Source organism: Triturus cristatus, chromosome 4_1, assembly GCF_964204655.1.
Source record: "Triturus cristatus chromosome 4_1, aTriCri1.1, whole genome shotgun sequence".
NCBI classification, from domain to species: domain Eukaryota; kingdom Metazoa; phylum Chordata; class Amphibia; order Caudata; family Salamandridae; genus Triturus; species Triturus cristatus.
In genome coordinates, this window is record NC_140585.1 from 140,077,998 (window position 1) to 140,099,491 (window position 21,494).

Consider the following 21,494-nt stretch of genomic DNA (forward strand, 5'->3'; position numbering starts at 1 on the left):
AACACTGACTCTGTCAATGGTGATCCATAGGGACTTTATGAAAGATCCCAGCTACAAACACCAAAACCAAAATAGGTTTAGGGGACACCCGGATTTGAACCAGGGACCTCTTGATCTGCAGTCAAATGCTCTACCACTGAGCTATATCCCCAACTGTTTTCACAGATCAGAATGACAATATATCAGTACATCATGAAAGAGTGAGAGGCTCAAGCTCAGTTGGGCCACAAAGTACGAGCTTGAAACTGTGGAAAAGGAGAAGTAGTTCTTAATATTATTAATTAAAGGAAAACAGGATCATTTAAAAAACAAAATGTATATGTTTAATTGTTATTTTATTTGAATAGGCAGTGGTCCATAGGACCAATATCTGTAATTAAAATGTTTGTTTTGAAACATTCTCAAAGGGGAAGAGGTTTTTACGAGACTACTTATCTTTGTGGATTGATTACCACAATCACTGATATGGTGGTGAAGTATGATTGTTTTGGGCCAAATTACGGTGAAAAAACATTTCTGCATACCACTACAATTTGGTATTTGAAGGTACAACCAAACAACCCTTTCATGTACCTTCGATTTAATACATCAGAAAAAGCTATTTTGTGTTCGCAAATGGCCTGGTTTCTCAGACCAGCCTGCTTGCACCTGCAACTAGGGTTCGTACATCTTGTACGTGGGCAGCGTATTTTAGTAGAAAGTAAATAGATTATGCATTGCACAAAAATGAAGTGCTTCAAACAAACACATACTTTGTATGCACAGAGAAGAGGTGGAATACATGTAAGACTGAGGACACAGGTTAAATGAGGAATAGATTGACTGCATTGCTGCCCACTTTTCTATGCAATTTCTGTAGTGCGATTGAAGGAAGCACTAAACTGTAAAACAAAGTTGCCAATTGCTTTCATAGTCCATTCCCTTTGTTTGGTGCTGTGAAAGGAAGAGCCAGATTCCAAAATAAATCAATGCTTTTTCAGACATTTCCCATACGGAATACCGAGCCCTGTATAAAATGCATTTACTCTCAGGTTTTGAGCAGCGACATTGTAATGCTGTTAAAGTGTAAGATCCAAGCGAACACTGACTCTGTCAATGATGATCCAAAGGGGTTTTATGAAAAGTCCCAGCTACAAACAAAAGAACCAAAACAGGCCAAGGGGACACCTGGATTTGAACCAGGGACCTCTTGATCTGCAGTCAAATGCTCTACCACTGAGCTATATCCCCACCTGTTTGTGAGAGTCGGAATGAAAGTATATCAGTACCTCATGAAAGAGTGTGAGCATCATGCTCAGTTGGGCCGGAAAGTACAAGCTTGAAACTGTGGAACAGGAGAAGTAGTTCTTAATATTATTTATTGAAGGAAAACGGGATCGTTTAAAAAAAATATTTATATGTTTCATTGTTATTTTATTTGAACAGGCAGTGGTCCATAGGACCAATGCCTGTACATAAAATGCTTGTTTTGAAACATTCTCAAAGGGGAAGAGGTTTTTACGGGACGCCTTATCCTTTTGCGGATTGATTACCACAATCACCGAGATGGTGGTGAAGTATGATTGTTTTGGGCCAAATGATGGACGAAAAACATTTCTACATACCACTGCAATTTGGTATTTGGAAGGTACACCCAAACGTCCCTTTCAAGTACCATCAATTTAATATATCAGAAAAGGCCATTTTGTGTTCGAAAATGGCCTGAGTCTTCGAGCCAGCCTTTTTTCATCTGCAACGAGGGTTCATACATTTTGCACGTAGGCAGAGGTTTTAAGGAGAAATTAAAAAGTTTCTACGTTGCACAAGAATGAAGTGCTTTAAACAAACACATATTTTGTATGCACAGAGGAGAGGAGGAATATATGTAAGACTGAGGACACAGGTTAAATGAGAAATAGATTGACTGCAGCGCTGCCGAGTATACTATGCCATTTCTTTAGTGCGCTACAAGGAAGCACCAAACTGTATAACAAAGTTTTCAATTGTTTTCATAGTGATTCTCTTTGCTTGAAGCTGTGAAAGGAAGAGCCGGATTCCAAAATAAATCAATGATGTTTCAGAAAGTTCCCACGCCCTGTGTAAAAATGCATTTATTCCCAGGTTTTGAGCAGTGACACTGTAATGCTAATAAAGTATAAGATCCAACTGAACACTGACTCTGTCAATGGTGATCCATAGGGACTTTATGAAAGATCCCAGCTACAAACACCAAAACCAAAATAGGTTTAGGGGAAACCCGGATTTGAACCAGGGACCTCTTGATCTGCAGTCAAATGCTCTACCACTGAGCTATATCCCCAACTGTTTTCAAAGATCAGAATGACAATATATCAGTACATCATGAAAGAGTGAGAGGCTCAAGCTCAGTTGGGCCACAAAGTACGAGCTTGAAACTGTGGAAAAGGAGAAGTAGTTCTTAATATTATTAATTAAAGGAAAACAGGATCATTTAAAAAACAAAATGTATATGTTTAATTGTTATTTTATTTGAATAGGCAGTGGTCCATAGGACCAATATCTCTAATTAAAATGTTTGTTTTGAAACATTCTCAAAGGGGAAGAGGTTTTTACGAGACTACTTATCTTTGTGGATTGATTACCACAATCACTGATATGGTGGTGAAGTATGATTGTTTTGGGCCAAATTATGGTGAAAAAACATTTCTGCATACCACTACAATTTGGTATTTGAAGGTACAACCAAACACCCCTTTCATGTACCTTCGATTTAATACATCAGAAAAAGCTATTTTGTGTTCGCAAATGGCCTGGTTTCTCAGACCAGCCTGCTTGCACCTGCAACTAGGGTTCGTACATCTTGTACGTGGGCAGCGTATTTTAGTAGAAAGTAAATAGATTATGCATTGCACAAAAATGAAGTGCTTCAAACAAACACATACTTTGTATGCACAGAGAAGAGGTGGAATACATGTAAGACTGAGGACACAGGTTAAATGAGGAATAGATTGACTGCATTGCTGCCCACTTTTCTATGCAATTTCTGTAGTGCGATTGAAGGAAGCACTAAACTGTAAAACAAATTTGCCAATTGCTTTCATAGTCCATTCCCTTTGTTTGGTGCTGTGAAAGGAAGAGCCAGATTCCAAAATAAATCAATGCTTTTTCAGACATTTCCCATACGGAATACCGAGCCCTGTATAAAAATGCATTTACTCTCAGGTTTTGAGCAGTGACATTGTAATGCTGTTAAAGTGTAAGATCCAAGCGAACACTGACTCTGTCAATGATGATCCAAAGGGCTTTTATGAAAAGTCCCAGCTACAAACACAAGAACCAAAATAGGCAAAGGGGACACCTGGATTTGAACCAGGGACCTCTTGATCTGCAGTCAAATGCTCTACCACTGAGCTATATCCCCACCTGTTTGTGAGAGTCGGAATGAAAATATATCAGTACCTCATGAAAGAGTGTGAGCATCATGCTCAGTTGGGCCGGAAAGTACAAGCTTGAAACTGTGGAACAGGAGAAGTAGTTCTTAATATTATTTATTGAAGGAAAACGGGATCGTTTAAAAAAAATATTTATATGTTTCATTGTTATTTTATTTGAACAGGCAGTGGTCCATAGGACCAATGCCTGTACATAAAATGCTTGTTTTGAAACATTCTCAAAGGGGAAGAGGTTTTTACGGGACACCTTATCCTTTCGCGGATTGGTTACCACAATCACCGAGATGGTGGTGAAGTATGATTGTTTTGGGCCAAATGATGGACGAAAAACATTTCTACATACCACTGCAATTTGGTATTTGGAAGGTACACCCAAACGTCCCTTTCAAGTACCATCAATTTAATATATCAGAAAAGGCCATTTTGTGTTCGAAAATGGCCTGAGTCTTCGAGCCAGCCTTTTTTCATCTGCAACGAGGGTTCATACATTTTGCACGTAGGCAGAGGTTTTAAGGAGAAATTAAATAGTTTCTACGTTGCACAAGAATGAAGTGCTTTAAACAAACACATATTTTGTATGCACAGAGGAGAGGAGGAATATATGTAAGACTGAGGACACAGGTTAAATGAGAAATAGATTGACTGCAGCGCTGCCGAGTATACTATGCCATTTCTTTAGTGCGCTACAAGGAAGCACCAAACTGTATAACAAAGTTTTCAATTGTTTTCATAGTCATTCTCTTTGCTTGAAGCTGTGAAAGGAAGAGCCGGATTCCAAAATAAATCAATGATGTTTCAGAAAGTTCCCACGCCCTGTGTAAAAATGCATTTATTCCCAGGTTTTGAGCAGTGACACTGTAATGCTAATAAAGTATAAGATCCAACTGAACACTGACTCTGTCAATGGTGATCCATAGGGACTTTATGAAAGATCCCAGCTACAAACACCAAAACCAAAATAGGTTTAGGGGACACCCGGATTTGAACCAGGGACCTCTTGATCTGCAGTCAAATGCTCTACCACTGAGCTATATCCCCAACTGTTTTCACAGATCAGAATGACAATATATCAGTACATCATGAAAGAGTGAGAGGCTCAAGCTCAGTTGGGCCACAAAGTACGAGCTTGAAACTGTGGAAAAGGAGAAGTAGTTCTTAATATTATTAATTAAAGGAAAACAGGATCATTTAAAAAACAAAATGTATATGTTTAATTGTTATTTTATTTGAATAGGCAGTGGTCCATAGGACCAATATCTCTAATTAAAATGTTTGTTTTGAAACATTCTCAAAGGGGAAGAGGTTTTTACGAGACTACTTATCTTTGTGGATTGATTACCACAATCACTGATATGGTGGTGAAGTATGATTGTTTTGGGCCAAATTACGGTGAAAAAACATTTCTGCATACCACTACAATTTGGTATTTGAAGGTACAACCAAACAACCCTTTCATGTACCTTCGATTTAATACATCAGAAAAAGCTATTTTGTTTTCGCAAATGGCCTGGTTTCTCAGACCAGCCTGCTTGCACCTGCAACTAGGGTTCGTACATCTTGTACGTGGGCAGCGTATTTTAGTAGAAAGTAAATAGATTATGCATTGCACAAAAATGAAGTGCTTCAAACAAACACATACTTTGTATGCACAGAGAAGAGGTGGAATACATGTAAGACTGAGGACACAGGTTAAATGAGGAATAGATTGACTGCATTGCTGCCCACTTTTCTATGCAATTTCTGTAGTGCGATTGAAGGAAGCACTAAACTGTAAAACAAAGTTGCCAATTGCTTTCATAGTCCATTCCCTTTGTTTGGTGCTGTGAAAGGAAGAGCCAGATTCCAAAATAAATCAATGCTTTTTCAGACATTTCCCATACGGAATACCGAGCCCTGTATAAAATGCATTTACTCTCAGGTTTTGAGCAGTGACATTGTAATGCTGTTAAAGTGTAAGATCCAAGCGAACACTGACTCTGTCAATGATGATCCAAAGGGGTTTTATGAAAAGTCCCAGCTACAAACACAAGAACCAAAACAGGCCAAGGGGACACCTGGATTTGAACCAGGGACCTCTTGATCTGCAGTCAAATGCTCTACCACTGAGCTATATCCCCACCTGTTTGTGAGAGTCGGAATGAAAATATATCAGTACCTCATGAAAGAGTGTGAGCATCATGCTCAGTTGGGCCGGAAAGTACAAGCTTGAAACTGTGGAACAGGAGAAGTAGTTCTTAATATTATTTATTGAAGGAAAACGGGATCGTTTAAAAAAAATATTTATATGTTTCATTGTTATTTTATTTGAACAGGCAGTGGTCCATAGGACCAATGCCTGTACATAAAATGCTTGTTTTGAAACATTCTCAAAGGGAAAGAGGTTTTTACGGGACGCCTTATCCTTTTGCGGATTGATTACCACAATCACCGAGATGGTGGTGAAGTATGATTGTTTTGGGCCAAATGATGGACGAAAAACATTTCTACATACCACTGCAATTTGGTATTTGGAAGGTACACCCAAACGTCCCTTTCAAGTACCATCAATTTAATATATCAGAAAAGGCCATTTTGTGTTCGAAAATGGCCTGAGTCTTCGAGCCAGCCTTTTTTCATCTGCAACGAGGGTTCATACATTTTGCACGTAGGCAGAGGTTTTAAGGAGAAATTAAATAGTTTCTACGTTGCACAAGAATGAAGTGCTTTAAACAAACACATATTTTGTATGCACAGAGGAGAGGAGGAATATATGTAAGACTGAGGACACAGGTTAAATGAGAAATAGATTGACTGCAGCGCTGCCGAGTATACTATGCCATTTCTTTAGTGCGCTACAAGGAAGCACCAAACTGTATAACAAAGTTTTCAATTGTTTTCATAGTGATTCTCTTTGCTTGAAGCTGTGAAAGGAAGAGCCGGATTCCAAAATAAATCAATGATGTTTCAGAAAGTTCCCACGCCCTGTGTAAAAATGCATTTATTCCCAGGTTTTGAGCAGTGACACTGTAATGCTAATAAAGTATAAGATCCAACTGAACACTGACTCTGTCAATGGTGATCCATAGGGACTTTATGAAAGATCCCAGCTACAAACACCAAAACCAAAATAGGTTTAGGGGACACCCGGATTTGAACCAGGGACCTCTTGATCTGCAGTCAAATGCTCTACCACTGAGCTATATCCCCAACTGTTTTCAAAGATCAGAATGACAATATATCAGTACATCATGAAAGAGTGAGAGGCTCAAGCTCAGTTGGGCCACAAAGTACGAGCTTGAAACTGTGGAAAAGGAGAAGTAGTTCTTAATATTATTAATTAAAGGAAAACAGGATCATTTAAAAAACAAAATGCATATGTTTAATTGTTATTTTATTTGAATAGGCAGTGGTCCATAGGACCAATATCTGTAATTAAAATGTTTGTTTTGAAACATTCTCAAAGGGGAAGAGGTTTTTACGAGACTACTTATCTTTGTGGATTGATTACCACAATCACTGATGTGGTGGTGAAGTATGATTGTTTTGGGCCAAATTATGGTGAAAAAACATTTCTGCATACCACTACAATTTGGTATTTGAAGGTACAACCAAACACCCCTTTCATGTACCTTCGATTTAATACATCAGAAAAAGCTATTTTGTGTTCGCAAATGGCCTGGTTTCTCAGACCAGCCTGCTTGCACCTGCAACTAGGGTTCGTACATCTTGTACGTGGGCAGCGTATTTTAGTAGAAAGTAAATAGATTATGCATTGCACAAAAATGAAGTGCTTCAAACAAACACATACTTTGTATGCACAGAGAAGAGGTGGAATACATGTAAGACTGAGGACACAGGTTAAATGAGGAATAGATTGACTGCATTGCTGCCCACTTTTCTATGCAATTTCTGTAGTGCGATTGAAGGAAGCACTAAACTGTAAAACAAAGTTGCCAATTGCTTTCATAGTCCATTCCCTTTGTTTGGTGCTGTGAAAGGAAGAGCCAGATTCCAAAATAAATCAATGCTTTTTCAGACATTTCCCATACGGAATACCAAGCCCTGTATAAAATGCATTTACTCTCAGGTTTTGAGCAGTGACATTGTAATGCTGTTAAAGTGTAAGATCCAAGCGAACACTGACTCTGTCAATGATGATCCAAAGGGGTTTTATGAAAAGTCCCAGCTACAAACACAAGAACCAAAACAGGCCAAGGGGACACCTGGATTTGAACCAGGCATCTCTTGATCTGCAGTCAAATGCTCTACCACTGAGCTATATCCCCACCTGTTTGTGAGAGTCGGAATGAAAATATATCAGTACCTCATGAAAGAGTGTGAGCATCATGCTCAGTTGGGCCGGAAAGTACAAGCTTGAAACTGTGGAACAGGAGAAGTAGTTCTTAATATTATTTATTGAAGGAAAACGGGATCGTTTAAAAAAAATATTTATATGTTTCATTGTTATTTTATTTGAACAGGCAGTGGTCCATAGGACCAATGCCTGTACATAAAATGCTTGTTTTGAAACATTCTCAAAGGGGAAGAGGTTTTTACGGGACGCCTTATCCTTTCGCGGATTGGTTACCACAATCACCGAGATGGTGGTGAAGTATGATTGTTTTGGGCCAAATGATGGACGAAAAACATTTCTACATACCACTGCAATTTGGTATTTGGAAGGTACACCCAAACGTCCCTTTCAAGTACCATCAATTTAATATAACAGAAAAGGCCAGTTTGTGTTCGAAAATGGCCTGAGTCTTCGAGCCAGCCTTTTTTCATCTGCAACGAGGGTTCATACATTTTGCACGTAGGCAGAGGTTTTAAGGAGAAATTAAATAGTTTCTACGTTGCACAAGAATGAAGTGCTTTAAACAAACACATATTTTGTATGCACAGAGGAGAGGAGGAATATATGTAAGACTGAGGACACAGGTTAAATGAGAAATAGATTGACTGCAGCGCTGCCGAGTATACTATGCCATTTCTTTAGTGCGCTACAAGGAAGCACCAAACTGTATAACAAAGTTTTCAATTGTTTTCATAGTGATTCTCTTTGCTTGAAGCTGTGAAAGGAAGAGCCGGATTCCAAAATAAATCAATGATGTTTCAGAAAGTTCCCACGCCCTGTGTAAAAATGCATTTATTCCCAGGTTTTGAGCAGTGACACTGTAATGCTAATAAAGTATAAGATCCAACTGAACACTGACTCTGTCAATGGTGATCCATAGGGACTTTATGAAAGATCCCAGCTACAAACACCAAAACCAAAATAGGTTTAGGGGACACCCGGATTTGAACCAGGGACCTCTTGATCTGCAGTCAAATGCTCTACCACTGAGCTATATCCCCAACTATTTTCAAAGATCAGAATGACAATATATCAGTACATCATGAAAGAGTGAGAGGCTCAAGCTCAGTTGGGCCACAAAGTACGAGCTTGAAACTGTGGAAAAGGAGAAGTAGTTCTTAATATTATTAATTAAAGGAAAACAGGATCATTTAAAAAACAAAATGTATATGTTTAATTGTTATTTTATTTGAATAGGCAGTGGTCCATAGGACCAATATCTGTAATTAAAATGTTTGTTTTGAAACATTCTCAAAGGGGAAGAGGTTTTTACGAGACTACTTATCTTTGTGGATTGATTACCACAATCACTGATGTGGTGGTGAAGTATGATTGTTTTGGGCCAAATTACGGTGAAAAAACATTTCTGCATACCACTACAATTTGGTATTTGAAGGTACAACCAAACACCCCTTTCATGTGCCTTCGATTTAATACATCAGAAAAAGCTATTTTGTGTTCGCAAATGGCCTGGTTTCTCAGACCAGCCTGCTTGCACCTGCAACTAGGGTTCGTACATCTTGTACGTGGGCAGCGTATTTTAGTAGAAAGTAAATAGATTATGCATTGCACAAAAATGAAGTGCTTCAAACAAACACATACTTTGTATGCACAGAGAAGAGGTGGAATACATGTAAGACTGAGGACACAGGTTAAATGAGGAATAGATTGACTGCATTGCTGCCCACTTTTCTATGCAATTTCTGTAGTGCGATTGAAGGAAGCACTAAACTGTAAAACAAAGTTGCCAATTGCTTTCATAGTCCATTCCCTTTGTTTGGTGCTGTGAAAGGAAGAGCCAGATTCCAAAATAAATCAATGCTTTTTCAGACATTTCCCATACGGAATACCGAGCCCTGTATAAAAATGCATTTACTCACAGGTTTTGAGCAGTGACATTGTAATGCTGTTAAAGTGTAAGATCCAAGCGAACACTGACTCTGTCAATGATGATCCAAAGGGCTTTTATGAAAAGTCCCAGCTACAAACACAAGAACCAAAACAGGCCAAGGGGACACCTGGATTTGAACCAGGGACCTCTTGATCTGCAGTCAAATGCTCTACCACTGAGCTATATCCCCACCTGTTTGTGAGAGTCGTAATGAAAATATATCAGTACCTCATGAAAGAGTGTGAGCATCATGCTCAGTTGGGCCGGAAAGTACAAGCTTGAAACTGTGGAACAGGAGAAGTAGTTCTTAATATTATTTATTGAAGGAAAACGGGATCGTTTAAAAAAAATATTTATATGTTTCATTGTTATTTTATTTGAACAGGCAGTGGTCCATAGGACCAATGCCTGTACATAAAATGCTTGTTTTGAAACATTCTCAAAGGGGAAGAGGTTTTTACGGGACGCCTTATCCTTTCGCGGATTGGTTACCACAATCACCGAGATGGTGGTGAAGTATGATTGTTTTGGGCCAAATGATGGACGAAAAACATTTCTACATACCACTGCAATTTGGTATTTGGAAGGTACACCCAAACGTCCCTTTCAAGTACCATCAATTTAATATAACAGAAAAGGCCATTTTGTGTTCGAAAATGGCCTGAGTCTTCGAGCCAGCCTTTTTTCATCTGCAACGAGGGTTCATACATTTTGCACGTAGGCAGAGGTTTTAAGGAGAAATTAAATAGTTTCTACGTTGCACAAGAATGAAGTGCTTTAAACAAACACATATTTTGTATGCACAGAGGAGAGGAGGAATATATGTAAGACTGAGGACACAGGTTAAATGAGAAATAGATTGACTGCAGCGCTGCCGAGTATACTATGCCATTTCTTTAGTGCGCTACAAGGAAGCACCAAACTGTATAACAAAGTTTTCAATTGTTTTCATAGTGATTCTCTTTGCTTGAAGCTGTGAAAGGAAGAGCCGGATTCCAAAATAAATCAATGATGTTTCAGAAAGTTCCCACGCCCTGTGTAAAAATGCATTTATTCCCAGGTTTTGAGCAGTGACACTGTAATGCTAATAAAGTATAAGATCCAACTGAACACTGACTCTGTCAATGGTGATCCATAGGGACTTTATGAAAGATCCCAGCTACAAACACCAAAACCAAAATAGGTTTAGGGGACACCCGGATTTGAACCAGGGACCTCTTGATCTGCAGTCAAATGCTCTACCACTGAGCTATATCCCCAACTATTTTCAAAGATCAGAATGACAATATATCAGTACATCATGAAAGAGTGAGAGGCTCAAGCTCAGTTGGGCCACAAAGTACGAGCTTGAAACTGTGGAAAAGGAGAAGTAGTTCTTAATATTATTAATTAAAGGAAAACAGGATCATTTAAAAAACAAAATGTATATGTTTAATTGTTATTTTATTTGAATAGGCAGTGGTCCATAGGACCAATATCTGTAATTAAAATGTTTGTTTTGAAACATTCTCAAAGGGGAAGAGGTTTTTACGAGACTACTTATCTTTGTGGATTGATTACCACAATCACTGATGTGGTGGTGAAGTATGATTGTTTTGGGCCAAATTACGGTGAAAAAACATTTCTGCATACCACTACAATTTGGTATTTGAAGGTACAACCAAACACCCCTTTCATGTACCTTCGATTTAATACATCAGAAAAAGCTATTTTGTGTTCGCAAATGGCCTGGTTTCTCAGACCAGCCTGCTTGCACCTGCAACTAGGGTTCGTACATCTTGTACGTGGGCAGCGTATTTTAGTAGAAAGTAAATAGATTATGCATTGCACAAAAATGAAGTGCTTCAAACAAACACATACTTTGTATGCACAGAGAAGAGGTGGAATACATGTAAGACTGAGGACACAGGTTAAATGAGGAATAGATTGACTGCATTGCTGCCCACTTTTCTATGCAATATCTGTAGTGCGATTGAAGGAAGCACTAAACTGTAAAACAAAGTTGCCAATTGCTTTCATAGTCCATTCCCTTTGTTTGGTGCTGTGAAAGGAAGAGCCAGATTCCAAAATAAATCAATGCTTTTTCAGACATTTCCCATACGGAATACCGAGCCCTGTATAAAAATGCATTTACTCTCAGGTTTTGAGCAGTGACATTGTAATGCTGTTAAAGTGTAAGATCCAAGCGAACACTGACTCTGTCAATGATGATCCAAAGGGCTTTTATGAAAAGTCCCAGCTACAAACACAAGAACCAAAACAGGCCAAGGGGACACCTGGATTTGAACCAGGGACCTCTTGATCTGCAGTCAAATGCTCTACCACTGAGCTATATCCCCACCTGTTTGTGAGAGTCGTAATGAAAATATATCAGTACCTCATGAAAGAGTGTGAGCATCATGCTCAGTTGGGCCGGAAAGTACAAGCTTGAAACTGTGGAACAGGAGAAGTAGTTCTTAATATTATTTATTGAAGGAAAACGGGATCGTTTAAAAAAAATATTTATATGTTTCATTGTTATTTTATTTGAACAGGCCAATGCCTGTACATAAAATGCTTGTTTTGAAACATTCTCAAAGGGGAAGAGGTTTTTACGGGACGCCTTATCCTTTCGCGGATTGGTTACCACAATCACCGAGATGGTGGTGAAGTATGATTGTTTTGGGCCAAATGATGGACGAAAAACATTTCTACATACCACTGCAATTTGGTATTTGGAAGGTACACCCAAACGTCCCTTTCAAGTACCATCAATTTAATATAACAGAAAAGGCCATTTTGTGTTCGAAAATGGCCTGAGTCTTCGAGCCAGCCTTTTTTCATCTGCAACGAGGGTTCATACATTTTGCACGTAGGCAGAGGTTTTAAGGAGAAATTAAATAGTTTCTACGTTGCACAAGAATGAAGTGCTTTAAACAAACACATATTTTGTATGCACAGAGGAGAGGAGGAATATATGTAAGACTGAGGACACAGGTTAAATGAGAAATAGATTGACTGCAGCGCTGCCGAGTATACTATGCCATTTCTTTAGTGCGCTACAAGGAAGCACCAAACTGTATAACAAAGTTTTTAATTGTTTTCATAGTGATTCTCTTTGCTTGAAGCTGTGAAAGGAAGAGCCGGATTCCAAAATAAATCAATGATGTTTCAGAAAGTTCCCACGCCCTGTGTAAAAATGCATTTATTCCCAGGTTTTGAGCAGTGACACTGTAATGCTAATAAAGTATAAGATCCAACTGAACACTGACTCTGTCAATGGTGATCCATAGGGACTTTATGAAAGATCCCAGCTACAAACACCAAAACCAAAATAGGTTTAGGGGACACCCGGATATGAACCAGGGACCTCTTGATCTGCAGTCAAACGCTCTACCACTGAGCTATATCCCCAACTATTTTAAAAGATCAGAATGACAATATATCAGTACATCATGAAAGAGTGAGAGGCTCAAGCTCAGTTGGGCCACAAAGTACGAGCTTGAAACTGTGGAAAAGGAGAAGTAGTTCTTAATATTATTAATTAAAGGAAAACAGGATCATTTAAAAAACAAAATGTATATGTTTAATTGTTATTTTATTTGAATAGGCAGTGGTCCATAGGACCAATATCTGTAATTAAAATGTTTGTTTTGAAACATTCTCAAAGGGGAAGAGGTTTTTACGAGACTACTTATCTTTGTGGATTGATTACCACAATCACTGATGTGGTGGTGAAGTATGATTGTTTTGGGCCAAATTACGGTGAAAAAACATTTCTGCATACCACTACAATTTGGTATTTGAAGGTACAACCAAACACCCCTTTCATGTACCTTCGATTTAATACATCAGAAAAAGCTATTTTGTGTTCGCAAATGGCCTGGTTTCTCAGACCAGCCTGCTTGCACCTGCAACTAGGGTTCGTACATCTTGTACGTGGGCAGCGTATTTTAGTAGAAAGTAAATAGATTATGCATTGCACAAAAATGAAGTGCTTCAAACAAACACATACTTTGTATGCACAGAGAAGAGGTGGAATACATGTAAGACTGAGGACACAGGTTAAATGAGGAATAGATTGACTGCATTGCTGCCCACTTTTCTATGCAATTTCTGTAGTGCGATTGAAGGAAGCACTAAACTGTAAAACAAAGTTGCCAATTGCTTTCATAGTCCATTCCCTTTGTTTGGTGCTGTGAAAGGAAGAGCCAGATTCCAAAATAAATCAATGCTTTTTCAGACATTTCCCATACGGAATACCGAGCCCTGTATAAAAATGCATTTACTCACAGGTTTTGAGCAGTGACATTGTAATGCTGTTAAAGTGTAAGATCCAAGCGAACACTGACTCTGTCAATGATGATCCAAAGGGCTTTTATGAAAAGTCCCAGCTACAAACACAAGAACCAAAACAGGCCAAGGGGACACCTGGATTTGAACCAGGGACCTCTTGATCTGCAGTCAAATGCTCTACCACTGAGCTATATCCCCACCTGTTTGTGAGAGTCGTAATGAAAATATATCAGTACCTCATGAAAGAGTGTGAGCATCATGCTCAGTTGGGCCGGAAAGTACAAGCTTGAAACTGTGGAACAGGAGAAGTAGTTCTTAATATTATTTATTGAAGGAAAACGGGATCGTTTAAAAAAAATATTTATATGTTTCATTGTTATTTTATTTGAACAGGCAGTGGTCCATAGGACCAATGCCTGTACATAAAATGCTTGTTTTGAAACATTCTCAAAGGGGAAGAGGTTTTTACGGGACGCCTTATCCTTTCGCGGATTGGTTACCACAATCACCGAGATGGTGGTGAAGTATGATTGTTTTGGGCCAAATGATGGACGAAAAACATTTCTACATACCACTGCAATTTGGTATTTGGAAGGTACACCCAAACGTCCCTTTCAAGTACCATCAATTTAATATAACAGAAAAGGCCATTTTGTGTTCGAAAATGGCCTGAGTCTTCGAGCCAGCCTTTTTTCATCTGCAACGAGGGTTCATACATTTTGCACGTAGGCAGAGGTTTTAAGGAGAAATTAAATAGTTTCTACGTTGCACAAGAATGAAGTGCTTTAAACAAACACATATTTTGTATGCACAGAGGAGAGGAGGAATATATGTAAGACTGAGGACACAGGTTAAATGAGAAATAGATTGACTGCAGCGCTGCCGAGTATACTATGCCATTTCTTTAGTGCGCTACAAGGAAGCACCAAACTGTATAACAAAGTTTTCAATTGTTTTCATAGTGATTCTCTTTGCTTGAAGCTGTGAAAGGAAGAGCCGGATTCCAAAATAAATCAATGATGTTTCAGAAAGTTCCCACGCCCTGTGTAAAAATGCATTTATTCCCAGGTTTTGAGCAGTGACACTGTAATGCTAATAAAGTATAAGATCCAACTGAACACTGACTCTGTCAATGGTGATCCATAGGGACTTTATGAAAGATCCCAGCTACAAACACCAAAACCAAAATAGGTTTAGGGGACACCCGGATTTGAACCAGGGACCTCTTGATCTGCAGTCAAATGCTCTACCACTGAGCTATATCCCCAACTATTTTCAAAGATCAGAATGACAATATATCAGTACATCATGAAAGAGTGAGAGGCTCAAGCTCAGTTGGGCCACAAAGTACGAGCTTGAAACTGTGGAAAAGGAGAAGTAGTTCTTAATATTATTAATTAAAGGAAAACAGGATCATTTAAAAAACAAAATGTATATGTTTAATTGTTATTTTATTTGAATAGGCAGTGGTCCATAGGACCAATATCTGTAATTAAAATGTTTGTTTTGAAACATTCTCAAAGGGGAAGAGGTTTTTACGAGACTACTTATCTTTGTGGATTGATTACCACAATCACTGATGTGGTGGTGAAGTATGATTGTTTTGGGCCAAATTACGGTGAAAAAACATTTCTGCATACCACTACAATTTGGTATTTGAAGGTACAACCAAACACCCCTTTCATGTACCTTCGATTTAATACATCAGAAAAAGCTATTTTGTGTTCGCAAATGGCCTGGTTTCTCAGACCAGCCTGCTTGCACCTGCAACTAGGGTTCGTACATCTTGTACGTGGGCAGCGTATTTTAGTAGAAAGTAAATAGATTATGCATTGCACAAAAATGAAGTGCTTCAAACAAACACATACTTTGTATGCACAGAGAAGAGGTGGAATACATGTAAGACTGAGGACACAGGTTAAATGAGGAATAGATTGACTGCATTGCTGCCCACTTTTCTATGCAATATCTGTAGTGCGATTGAAGGAAGCACTAAACTGTAAAACAAAGTTGCCAATTGCTTTCATAGTCCATTCCCTTTGTTTGGTGCTGTGAAAGGAAGAGCCAGATTCCAAAATAAATCAATGCTTTTTCAGACATTTCCCATACGGAATACCGAGCCCTGTATAAAAATGCATTTACTCTCAGGTTTTGAGCAGTGACATTGTAATGCTGTTAAAGTGTAAGATCCAAGCGAACACTGACTCTGTCAATGATGATCCAAAGGGCTTTTATGAAAAGTCCCAGCTACAAACACAAGAACCAAAACAGGCCAAGGGGACACCTGGATTTGAACCAGGGACCTCTTGATCTGCAGTCAAATGCTCTACCACTGAGCTATATCCCCACCTGTTTGTGAGAGTCGTAATGAAAATATATCAGTACCTCATGAAAGAGTGTGAGCATCATGCTCAGTTGGGCCGGAAAGTACAAGCTTGAAACTGTGGAACAGGAGAAGTAGTTCTTAATATTATTTATTGAAGGAAAACGGGATCGTTTAAAAAAAATATTTATATGTTTCATTGTTATTTTATTTGAACAGGCCAATGCCTGTACATAAAATGCTTGTTTTGAAACATTCTCAAAGGGGAAGAGGTTTTTACGGGACGCCTTATCCTTTCGCGGATTGGTTACCACAATCACCGAGATGGTGGTGAAGTATGATTGTTTTGGGCCAAATGATGGACGAAAAACATTTCTACATACCACTGCAATTTGGTATTTGGAAGGTACACCCAAACGTCCCTTTCAAGTACCATCAATTTAATATAACAGAAAAGGCCATTTTGTGTTCGAAAATGGCCTGAGTCTTCGAGCCAGCCTTTTTTCATCTGCAACGAGGGTTCATACATTTTGCACGTAGGCAGAGGTTTTAAGGAGAAATTAAATAGTTTCTACGTTGCACAAGAATGAAGTGCTTTAAACAAACACATATTTTGTATGCACAGAGGAGAGGAGGAATATATGTAAGACTGAGGACACAGGTTAAATGAGAAATAGATTGACTGCAGCGCTGCCGAGTATACTATGCCATTTCTTTAGTGCGCTACAAGGAAGCACCAAACTGTATAACAAAGTTTTTAATTGTTTTCATAGTGATTCTCTTTGCTTGAAGCTGTGAAAGGAAGAGCCGGATTCCAAAATAAATCAATGATGTTTCAGAAAGTTCCCACGCCCTGTGTAAAAATGCATTTATTCCCAGGTTTTGAGCAGTGACACTGTAATGCTAATAAAGTATAAGATCCAACTGAACACTGACTCTGTCAATGGTGATCCATAGGGACTTTATGAAAGATCCCAGCTACAAACACCAAAACCAAAATAGGTTTAGGGGACACCCGGATATGAACCAGGGACCTCTTGATCTGCAGTCAAACGCTCTACCACTGAGCTATATCCCCAACTATTTTAAAAGATCAGAATGACAATATATCAGTACATCATGAAAGAGTGAGAGGCTCAAGCTCAGTTGGGCCACAAAGTACGAGCTTGAAACTGTGGAAAAGGAGAAGTAGTTCTTAATATTATTAATTAAAGGAAAACAGGATCATTTAAAAAACAAAATGTATATGTTTAATTGTTATTTTATTTGAATAGGCAGTGGTCCATAGGACCAATATCTGTAATTAAAATGTTTGTTTTGAAACATTCTCAAAGGGGAAGAGGTTTTTACGAGACTACTTATCTTTGTGGATTGATTACCACAATCACTGATGTGGTGGTGAAGTATGATTGTTTTGGGCCAAATTACGGTGAAAAAACATTTCTGCATACCACTACAATTTGGTATTTGAAGGTACAACCAAACACCCCTTTCATGTACCTTCGATTTAATACATCAGAAAAAGCTATTTTGTGTTCGCAAATGGCCTGGTTTCTCAGACCAGCCTGCTTGCACCTGCAACTAGGGTTCGTACATCTTGTACGTGGGCAGCGTATTTTAGTAGAAAGTAAATAGATTATGCATTGCACAAAAATGAAGTGCTTCAAACAAACACATACTTTGTATGCACAGAGAAGAGGTGGAATACATGTAAGACTGAGGACACAGGTTAAATGAGGAATAGATTGACTGCATTGCTGCCCACTTTTCTATGCAATTTCTGTAGTGCGATTGAAGGAAGCACTAAACTGTAAAACAAAGTTGCCAATTGCTTTCATAGTCCATTCCCTTTGTTTGGTGCTGTGAAAGGAAGAGCCAGATTCCAAAATAAATCAATGCTTTTTCAGACATTTCCCATACGGAATACCGAGCCCTGTATAAAAATGCATTTACTCTCAGGTTTTGAGCAGTGACATTGTAATGCTGTTAAAGTGTAAGATCCAAGCGAACACTGACTCTGTCAATGATGATCCACAGGGCTTTTATGAAAAGTCCCAGCTACAAACACAAGAACCAAAACAGGCCAAGGGGACACCTGGATTTGAACCAGGGACTTCTTGATCTGCAGTCAAATGCTCTACCACTGAGCTATATCCCCACCTGTTTGTGAGAGTCGGAATGAAAATATATCAGTACCTCATGAAAGAGTGTGAGCATCATGCTCAGTTGGGCCGGAAAGTACAAGCTTGAAACTGTGGAACAGGAGAAGTAGTTCTTAATATTATTTATTGAAGGAAAACGGGATCGTTTAAAAAAAATATTTATATGTTTCATTGTTATTTTATTTGAACAGGCAGTGGTCCATAGGACCAATGCCTGTACATAAAATGCTTGTTTTGAAACATTCTCAAAGGGGAAGAGGTTTTTACGGGACGCCTTATCCTTTCGCGGATTGGTTACCACAATCACCGAGATGGTGGTGAAGTATGATTGTTTTGGGCCAAATGATGGACGAAAAACATTTCTACATACCACTGCAATTTGGTATTTGGAAGGTACACCCAAACGTCCCTTTCAAGTACCATCAATTTAATATATCAGAAAAGGCCATTTTGTGTTCGAAAATGGCCTGAGTCTTCGAGCCAGCCTTTTTTCATCTGCAACGAGGGTTCATACATTTTGCACGAAGGCAGAGGTTTCAAGGAGAAATTAAATAGTTTCTACGTTGCACAAGAATGAAGTGCTTTAAACAAACACATATTTTGTATGCACAGAGGAGAGGAGGAATAGATGTAAGACTGAGGACACATGTTAAATGAGAAATAGATTGACTGCAGCGCTGCCGAGTATACTATGCCATTTCTTTAGTGCGCTACAAGGAAGCACCAAACTGTATAACAAAGTTTTCAATTGTTTTCATAGTCATTCTCTTTGTTTGAAGCTGTGAAAGGAAGAGCCGGATTCCAAAATAAATCAATGATGTTTCAGAAAGTTCCCACGCCCTGTGTAAAAATGCATGTATTCCCAGGTTTTGAGCAGTGACACTGTAATGCTAATAAAGTATAAGATCCAACTGAACACTGACTCTGTCAATGGTGATCCAAAGGGACTTTATGAAAGATCCTAGCTACAAACACCAGAACCAAAATAGGTTCAGGGGACACCCGGATTTGAACCAGGGACCTCTTGATCTGCAGTCAAATGCTCTACCACTGAGCTATATCCCCAACTGTTTTCAAAGATCAGAATGACAATATAACAGTACATCATGAAAGAGTGAGAGGCTCAAGCTCAGTTGGGCCACAAAGTACGAGCTTGAAACTGTGGAAAAGGAGAAGTAGTTCTTAATATTATTAATTAAAGGAAAACAGGATCATTTAAAAAACAAAATGTATATGTTTAATTGTTATTTTATTTGAATAGGCAGTGGTCCATAGGACCAATATCTGTAATTAAAATGTTTGTTTTGAAACATTCTCAAAGAGGAACAGGTTTTTACGAGACTACTTATCTTTGTGGAATGATTACCACAATCACTGATATGGTGGTGAAGTATGATTGTTTTGGGCCAAATTACGGTGAAAAAACATTTCTACATACCACTACAATTTGGTATTTGAAGGTACAACCAAACACCCATTTCATGTACCTTCGATTTAATACATCAGAAAAAGCAATTTTGTGTTCGCAAATGGCCTGGTTTCTCAGACCAGCCTGCTTGCACCTGCAACTAGGGTTCATACATCTTGTACGTGGGCAGCGTTTTTTAGTAGAAAGTAAATAGATTATGCATTGCACAAAAATGAAGTGCTTCAAACAAACACATACTTTGTATGCACAGAGAAGAGGTGGAATACATGTAAGACTGAGGACACAGGTTAAATGAGGAATAGATTGACTGCATTTCTGCCCACTTTTCTATGCAATTTCTGTAGTGCGATCGAAGGAAGCACCAAACTGTAAAACAAAGTTGTCAATTGCTTTCATAGTCCATTCCCTTTGTTTGGTGCTGTGAAAGGAAGAGCCAGATTCCAAAATAAATCAATGCTTTTTCAGACATTTCCCATACGAAATACCGAGCCCTGTATAAAAATGCATTTACTCTCAGGTTTTGAGCAGTGACATTGTAATGCTATTAAAGTGTAAGATCCAAGCGAACACTGACTCTGTCAATGATGATCCAAAGGGGTTTTATGAAAAGTCCCAGCTACAAACACAAGAACCAAAACAGGCCAAGGGGACCTCTTGATCTGCAGTCAAATGCTCTACCACTGAGCTATATCCCCACCTGTTTGTGAGAGTCGGAATGAAAATATATCAGTACCTCATGAAAGAGTGTGAGCATCATGCTCAGTTGGGCCGGAAAGTACAAGCTTGAAACTGTGGAACAGGAGAAGTAGTTCTTAATATTATTTATTGAAGGAAAACGGGATCGTTTAAAAAAAATATTTATATGTTTCATTGTTATTTTATTTGAACAGGCAGTGGTCCATAGGACCAATGCCTGTACATAAAATGCTTGTTTTGAAACATTCTCAAAGGGGAAGAGGTTTTTACGGGACGCCTTATCCTTTCGCGGATTGGTTACCACAATCACCGAGATGGTGGTGAAGTATGATTGTTTTGGGCCAAATGATGGACGAAAAACATTTCTACATACCACTGCAAGTTGGTATTTGGAAGGTACACCCAAACGTCCCTTTCAAGTACCATCAATTTAATATATCAGAAAAGGCCATTTTGTGTTCGAAAATGGCCTGAGTCTTCGAGCCAGCCTTTTTTCATCTGCAACGAGGGCTCATACATTTTGCACGTAGGCAGAGGTTTTACGGAGAAATTAAATAGTTTCTACGTTGCACAAGAATGAAGTGCTTTAAACAAACACATATTTTGTATGCACAGAGGAGAGGAGGAATATATGTAAGACTGAGGACACAGGTTAAATGAGAAATAGATTGACTGCAGCGCTGCCGAGTATACTATGCCATTTCTTTAGTGCGCTACAAGGAAGCACCAAACTGTATAACAAAGTTTTCAATTGTTTTCATAGTGATTCTCTTTGCTTGAAGCTGTGAAAGGAAGAGCCGGATTCCAAAATAAATCAATGATGTTTCAGAAAGTTCCCACGCCCTGTGTAAAATGCATTTATTCCCAGGTTTTGAGCAGTGACACTGTAATGCTAATAAAGTATAAGATCCAACTGAACACTGACTCTGTCAATGGTGATCCATAGGGACTTTATGAAAGATCCCAGCTACAAAC

General features: G+C 38.7%; 18 non-coding genes across 18 annotated transcripts; all 18 read right to left on the reverse strand.

Moving 5' to 3' along the window:
• Positions 1–79: 79 nt before the first annotated feature.
• On the reverse strand, positions 80–151 carry TRNAC-GCA (transfer RNA cysteine (anticodon GCA)). Its single transcript has one exon. It is a non-coding gene; the product is annotated as a tRNA-Cys (tRNA).
• A 1,007-nt stretch (positions 152–1,158) lies between these two features.
• TRNAC-GCA (transfer RNA cysteine (anticodon GCA)) lies at positions 1,159–1,230 on the reverse strand. Its single transcript has one exon. It is a non-coding gene; the product is annotated as a tRNA-Cys (tRNA).
• Positions 1,231–2,227: 997 nt separating this feature from the next.
• TRNAC-GCA (transfer RNA cysteine (anticodon GCA)) lies at positions 2,228–2,299 on the reverse strand. The gene has a single exon. It is a non-coding gene; the product is annotated as a tRNA-Cys (tRNA).
• Positions 2,300–3,307: 1,008 nt separating this feature from the next.
• TRNAC-GCA (transfer RNA cysteine (anticodon GCA)) lies at positions 3,308–3,379 on the reverse strand. The gene has a single exon. It is a non-coding gene; the product is annotated as a tRNA-Cys (tRNA).
• Positions 3,380–4,376: 997 nt separating this feature from the next.
• On the reverse strand, positions 4,377–4,448 carry TRNAC-GCA (transfer RNA cysteine (anticodon GCA)). Its single transcript has one exon. It is a non-coding gene; the product is annotated as a tRNA-Cys (tRNA).
• Positions 4,449–5,455: 1,007 nt separating this feature from the next.
• TRNAC-GCA (transfer RNA cysteine (anticodon GCA)) lies at positions 5,456–5,527 on the reverse strand. Its single transcript has one exon. It is a non-coding gene; the product is annotated as a tRNA-Cys (tRNA).
• Positions 5,528–6,524: 997 nt separating this feature from the next.
• TRNAC-GCA (transfer RNA cysteine (anticodon GCA)) lies at positions 6,525–6,596 on the reverse strand. The gene has a single exon. It is a non-coding gene; the product is annotated as a tRNA-Cys (tRNA).
• Positions 6,597–8,672: 2,076 nt separating this feature from the next.
• TRNAC-GCA (transfer RNA cysteine (anticodon GCA)) lies at positions 8,673–8,744 on the reverse strand. Its single transcript has one exon. It is a non-coding gene; the product is annotated as a tRNA-Cys (tRNA).
• A 1,008-nt stretch (positions 8,745–9,752) lies between these two features.
• On the reverse strand, positions 9,753–9,824 carry TRNAC-GCA (transfer RNA cysteine (anticodon GCA)). Its single transcript has one exon. It is a non-coding gene; the product is annotated as a tRNA-Cys (tRNA).
• Positions 9,825–10,821: 997 nt separating this feature from the next.
• On the reverse strand, positions 10,822–10,893 carry TRNAC-GCA (transfer RNA cysteine (anticodon GCA)). Its single transcript has one exon. It is a non-coding gene; the product is annotated as a tRNA-Cys (tRNA).
• A 1,008-nt stretch (positions 10,894–11,901) lies between these two features.
• TRNAC-GCA (transfer RNA cysteine (anticodon GCA)) lies at positions 11,902–11,973 on the reverse strand. Its single transcript has one exon. It is a non-coding gene; the product is annotated as a tRNA-Cys (tRNA).
• Positions 11,974–12,955: 982 nt separating this feature from the next.
• TRNAC-GCA (transfer RNA cysteine (anticodon GCA)) lies at positions 12,956–13,027 on the reverse strand. The gene has a single exon. It is a non-coding gene; the product is annotated as a tRNA-Cys (tRNA).
• A 1,008-nt stretch (positions 13,028–14,035) lies between these two features.
• Positions 14,036–14,107, reverse strand: TRNAC-GCA (transfer RNA cysteine (anticodon GCA)). Its single transcript has one exon. It is a non-coding gene; the product is annotated as a tRNA-Cys (tRNA).
• A 997-nt stretch (positions 14,108–15,104) lies between these two features.
• On the reverse strand, positions 15,105–15,176 carry TRNAC-GCA (transfer RNA cysteine (anticodon GCA)). The gene has a single exon. It is a non-coding gene; the product is annotated as a tRNA-Cys (tRNA).
• Positions 15,177–16,184: 1,008 nt separating this feature from the next.
• Positions 16,185–16,256, reverse strand: TRNAC-GCA (transfer RNA cysteine (anticodon GCA)). Its single transcript has one exon. It is a non-coding gene; the product is annotated as a tRNA-Cys (tRNA).
• A 982-nt stretch (positions 16,257–17,238) lies between these two features.
• Positions 17,239–17,310, reverse strand: TRNAC-GCA (transfer RNA cysteine (anticodon GCA)). The gene has a single exon. It is a non-coding gene; the product is annotated as a tRNA-Cys (tRNA).
• Positions 17,311–18,318: 1,008 nt separating this feature from the next.
• Positions 18,319–18,390, reverse strand: TRNAC-GCA (transfer RNA cysteine (anticodon GCA)). The gene has a single exon. It is a non-coding gene; the product is annotated as a tRNA-Cys (tRNA).
• A 997-nt stretch (positions 18,391–19,387) lies between these two features.
• On the reverse strand, positions 19,388–19,459 carry TRNAC-GCA (transfer RNA cysteine (anticodon GCA)). The gene has a single exon. It is a non-coding gene; the product is annotated as a tRNA-Cys (tRNA).
• Between the last annotated feature and the right edge of the window lie 2,035 nt (positions 19,460–21,494).